The sequence below is a fragment of the Rhea pennata genome, unplaced genomic scaffold (genome assembly GCF_028389875.1).
Source record: "Rhea pennata isolate bPtePen1 unplaced genomic scaffold, bPtePen1.pri scaffold_26, whole genome shotgun sequence".
In the NCBI taxonomy this organism is placed as follows: Eukaryota; Metazoa; Chordata; class Aves; order Rheiformes; family Rheidae; genus Rhea; species Rhea pennata.
In genome coordinates, this window is record NW_026907677.1 from 1,517,766 (window position 1) to 1,523,357 (window position 5,592).

Below are 5,592 nucleotides of genomic sequence, written 5' to 3' on the forward strand. Positions count from 1 at the left end.
AGCACCAGCCAACGCATCACTGGGGAGCGATGTGGCAGATACCTCTGCAAGAGGTTGAGGACACGGTCCCCCTCCTTGGCGAAGTCAGTGCAGACCAGCAGCTGGAACACACGTCATGAGAGAGGGACAGAGCCTACAGCGCTCCCTTGCAGCACGAGGCCACGCTCGGTCCCACCGACAGCCCTGAGCAGGGTGCTCCATGGCCCTCCAAAGCCTGTCCTGCGGGTAGCTGTGACCACAGGCAGCCTGCGTGGCCCCTCAACCCAAGCCCTGGGCCCCAGGGTACACCATGCAGATTGCCCGCCTGCTCTTCCGCCCTCTGAACCCTCTGCAGCCTCTTGTGCTCCTGCCTTTGAGGAGCAATTGAACAGCGAGAGCTGGCACCAGGGAGGCACAAAACGCAGAGAGTTACAGGGGTTACCCCCCAGCAGCCACGGACCACAGCCAGGGGGGCTAACACCAGCGCAGGACAGGCACTGCGTATCGTCAGGTCTACCTCAGTGAAGAAGGCCATGGCCGGGATCTCCTGAAACTGGTCCTCCCTGTGGAGCAGCACTGCCAGCTGGTTGAAGATCCAGCACTGGTCAAGCGTTGGAATCTTCCTGATCTCTCTAGCAGGGGGAAGGAGGCTCTGTCAGTATGCAGCCGATCCCGCAGACCTCTTCTGCGATTGCACCGCTAAAGTCTAGCTGCTGCCCCACAGGCCAGGACGTGCAGGGCAAGGCCACAGTGGCATTCCACTGGCGCAGCCAGTGGCAGCTGCTCACCCAGTGGCCGTCTCTCCCCACCGCACACCACCTCTGCAGAGCCAGTGTGGCATCCTCAGGCTCCCTTTGGTGGCAGAGCACAAAGACACCCTTCCCACCACCAAGTCAGGGCCTGTCCACACATCCCATTTCCTGCCCATGCGGGAGGCTTGTCCCCATGGGCTCCTCCCGTGCACATGGCCCTGTGCATCTTGCCCCTTTCCTGGTTAACCCTCTCCAGTAGAGCTGCATACAGACAGAGCCATGGCACTCTGCGTGGCCTGAGCCCAGTCGCTAAGGGAGGGGACTCCAGGTCCCCGGGAGGTGACTGGTCCCACCAGGCACCCTCTCTCACCCTTGCTAACACCAGCTGCTGCCCCAGCAGGCGGTCCTGGCACGCCTGGGGACTCCCTGGCACCTCAGAGGAAGGGGACTGTGTTGTGTAGAGCTGGGCAAAGAGGACTCTCACCTGGCCAGTAAAATGACTCCCAAGTGGAGAGTGTCAGGGCTGAGAAGCATGTCCCAGCATCCCTTCGTCCTGAGGACCAGGGCTTGGTGTTCGTAGCCAGCGCAGCAGAACAAAGCTGCCATGGTCTGCACTGCTGAGCTGTGTGCAGAGCAAAGGCTGGCTCATACCGGCAGCCTGGCCCTGGCTCCAGGTCCAAGGGAGGGACGAGGGGACGGGGATGGAGCACCTGACAGGGCTGGTGGGAGCGGATGGGTCCCATCGGTGGCATTCCCTCCGGAAGATCGCAATGTCCTGCGGCGTGAGCTCTGCTGTGAAGCCAATTTGGAAGAGCAGCGCCAGGCAGAGGTGGGAGAAAAATGTCTTCACCACCTGCGAGCAGCTGCACTGCTGGAGGAGCTCATAGAGTGCCCTGGTTGCCTACAGAAAACACGCAGAAATGGTTCTCACTGCAGAGACGTCCCTGTTGCGCTGCCAGAGCCTGTCCTGCTGGCAGTGGCCCCAGGGTGCTGTGTGCACGTACTACGAGGCGCTCATGGATCATGGGCAGATGGAGAGGGCACAGAGGGCTCTGCCGCTTGCCCCAGACAGGTGAGCAGAGCCCTGGGGGTGAGGGAGGTCTCATCCAGTAACTCACGGCCAGGGGAAGGATGCGGGTTCTGTCCCTGACGTTGGTGAACGGTTTGCGCAGTGGCCGCTCCGCCAGCATCTTGAGGAGCTCCCACAGCACCTTCTTCGACGTGCTGGGCTTGGAGACCATTGCCCTCCACGTGGCCACAGTGACGCTGCAAGCCTCGGCAGTTCTGTCATCAGGGCTGCCCCGGCCACAGCTCTGTGGCCTGGCCAAGCGGCTGAGGGTGCAGACAGAGGCCACAAACTTCAGCTGCTGAGCTTCTTCCTGACAGCGGGGAGGAGAGAGACAAAACAGAGAGCATGAGACGGCGGGAGGCTCGGCCAGTGGTAGCAGGGTGCAGCCCGAGTGGCAATGTCTGTAGTTACCCTTCCTCTGCCTGTGAGAAAGGCCTGGATGCACGCCAGGGCTTCCTGCTCCTCTCTCCGCACGTCGGAGCAGCTGGTGGCAGAAGCCCCTTGCCCTGAGAAAGAAAGAGCAGGCAGAGCTGTGGGGGCTGGCAGGAGGCAGCAGAGGTGGGTGGCAGAGCTGTGCCCTCTGTGCAGCCACGCTGCCTGCTGCACGGACTCCAGCTCCCCTGCGCTTGTCGGGGCTGAGAGGTGCCCGACAGCTCGTGCGTGATTCTGGAGCACAGTGACCTGGGGAAACAGCCCAGGGGTGCCGGGATCAGGAACTCGCTGCGAGACGGGCAGGCAAGGTCCCTGCCCCGCAGCATCGCTGCCCCTCCCAGCCTGTGCCGCAGAGCGGGAGCCGGGTCCCCTCTGCTCCTCTCCTTCCTGGAAGGATGCTGTGCCAGGCCGGCCCCCGAGCACACAGCAGGCCCAGGCATGCCGGCACCGCGGTGCCCCCAGGGCCCCGGGAACACCCCCCCCCCCCAGCCTGCCATGGAGGGGAGAGCGTGCGGCAGAGTGGGGTGGTCTTGCAGCCCCCATCCCTGCCCGGCTCCATGGTGCCACTCACTCACCCATCTGCAGAGGCTGAGGCACGCACACGCCGGGGAGCTGTGTCTGGGAGCCGATCTCCTGGGGAGCTCCATCTTCCCTGTCCTTCTCCCAGGCCACCCTGGGGTTGCTGGGGGGTCTCTCAGCCATCCTGTGGGAAGGAGAGGAGGTGCTGAGCGTTGGGGAAGGGGGAGCCTGCGCTCAGGCCTGGCCGCATCTCTGTGTCACCACAGTGGGCAGACAGTGGTCCTAAAGGAGGCTGTGCAGGCACACGGGGCAACAGTTTTTCAGCAAGCAGCAAATGCCCTGGAAAAGGCCTCTTGGGGGCCCTCCAGAAACACCGGCATCACCTGGCTGCAGTGGGCAAAGGACCAACATCAGAAATCAGGCACGTGGCTGTGCCTTTCCCAGACGAAGGGCTTCGCTGGGCAGATGCCAACACATTTTGCCAAGGCACCGCTTCCAGGAGTGCCTCTTACAAGCAAAGCCAGTGGGGGTGATGCCAGCAATCCCGGAGTGTCCTTGCCTTCCCCTGGCTGTGCTGGGCCATGGAGCCCAAGCCAGGCCCAACCATGGGGCCAGGCTGCTCCCAGGCAGCCCCTCCCAGAGCCAGAGCAGGTGATGCTGGTGTCTCCCCGGTGCTCCTGGTGGCGGGTCCCAGCCCTTCCTGGGACACCTTGACCCTGCAGGGCTAGTGGTGGCTGTGGACACCATTGTCCCAGCCCCGCATCATCACCTCCCCCCACCCGCTCGGCCACCCTGGACCCCAGGCAAATGGCACCCCTCATGGCTTACACAGGGTGGGAACTGGGGAGGCCTCAGGAAAACGCCTCGGTCCCGTGGGGCTGCCCGAGGGCTGCAGGGAAAGGCGTGGGCTGCGCTCAGGGTCCTCCTCCACGAGTCCTGCGCACTGCTGCCCTGTCCTGTCCCCCTGCACACTGCGGGACTGAGGCCGTGCCAGCGCCTGACTGTGACACGGGGAGATGTCACAGGAGCACAGTCACCAAGGGCTCTGCCATCCCTGGGCAGCCTCCGCCTGCCCCCTGCTCCCCACAGACCCTTCTCATGCACCAGTTCACTTGTCGGGGCTCAGGTCCCCTAAACCCCTCCGTCTGCCCCACGAGCATGCACTTGGGGCTCTGCTGCTCAACAGAGCCCTTGACTGCTTTCCTGGGTGCCCCCAGGCCTCACAGAGTGGACACTGTCAACCCAAAGTGAGCACCTGGGGACAAAGTGCTCTAGGCTCACCCTAAGAGAGCACAAAGCCAGTGTGACACCAGTTCACCAGCTGACTCGGTGCTACTTCTTTACTTGGGCAAGTTTTCTTTCAACTCCCACCACCGACGCTGTCTCTGCAAAAAGGAAGGTGCATGCTTTTCTTCCTGACTTAGACGGACCATTCCAAAATGCCCAACGGGGGTTGAGCCTGGGGTTAGTTGTAACACGAAAGGTGAGCACTGCAGAGGCTCTTGCCTTTGCGTAGACCCCCATCATTCCCAAAGGCTATGTTGTCCAGGCGCTTCACCAGAAGATTTCTTTAAGGCACGTGAAAGCATGTGGTTGTGTTGTGGAGCTTTCAATGTACCCTAGGTCAGCTTTCAAACCTACTGCTTTTCGAGAATGAAGCATGGGGCTTTCACAGCCCAATGAAGGGCTGGCTCACTGCCGATGTCTGATCTACAGCAGGACAATGACTTTTGCCAAGATATTGTGACCTTGCTCCTCATCTCATCCACAGAGTGTTCTTCTGTGGAGCAGTCTCAAATGCCTTAAGGAAGAAGGCTGACTAGAGAGGTGCTTCTGTGTGCCACTTTCCCTCTAAATCCCATCTCACAGCAGCAGTAGCTAGCTGACAAAAATGATGCGTTTTCACGTGAGACCATCAATTTTTTGGCAAAGCAACAGACCTCTACCAGCCCTTTGGCAACAGTGGGACAGCTTGCACAACTTATTCTTGCACTCCTCCTTGCTCTGGCCCAGAGAAGCCCCAGCCAGCGCCAGCAGTCTGGCCATGGCAAAGGCAGGAGAGTTGCCCCTCCTGGGCTCTCTGGCCCACATTTGAGATCCACCCCGCCAGCTCCTCCAGTGAGGAAGTGGCATCTGTCCCGATGGCTTAGGATCCCTCCCACATTTCCTAACCAAAACTCTGCTGTTCCTTGCACAAAACTAACTGACAGGCATCTCCATGGTTATAAAAGCCAGAGAAATACCAGGCCACTGCTGCCTTTACTAGCTGCAATCACTAATTATGGATATGCAATTGTAAATCCTAACTGTCCCTTCCTGATCCCATTGCTGCTTCCCTGCCTAGCCAAAAGCTTGCTCTCAAGAGCACAAGGGAGAAGCCCACCTGCAGAGCCTGCGGTTGCTACAGGGCCAACAGCAAAGGGAGAAAGGGGCAAAACAGGCACGAGATGGTTGGAGGAAAGGCTGCGGAGGCACCCAGCCACCTGCTGAGAATGGAGCACTTCTCTACCTAGCTTTCCAGTATTTACCACTCCTTGCAGATCTGCATATGGGCATCAGGTCGAACTAAAACAAGCCCTTGGGAAAAGTCTCTTCCAGCTGACTTGTGTGGCAGCAGGGGAAGCCCAGAGGCTGTAACGACACATGGCTCAGAGACCCAGGCGCCGTCCCTGCATGGCATCAGTCTCCACAGAACCGCAGAGGGGCCCTGGCCAAGGCAGCTCTTAGCACCATAGCTAAGGGGTGGAGATGGAGGAGAAAAGTCCTTCCTGGAGATGCTGGGGATTGAACCCAGGACCTCCTGCATGCGAAGCAGGCGCTCTTCCACTGAGCTACATCCCC

At 60.5% G+C, this 5,592-nt stretch overlaps 1 non-coding gene across 1 annotated transcript; it reads right to left on the reverse strand.

Annotated features, from left to right (window-relative positions):
* Positions 1-5,520: 5,520 nt before the first annotated feature.
* On the reverse strand, positions 5,521-5,592 carry TRNAA-CGC (transfer RNA alanine (anticodon CGC)). The gene has a single exon. It is a non-coding gene; the product is annotated as a tRNA-Ala (tRNA).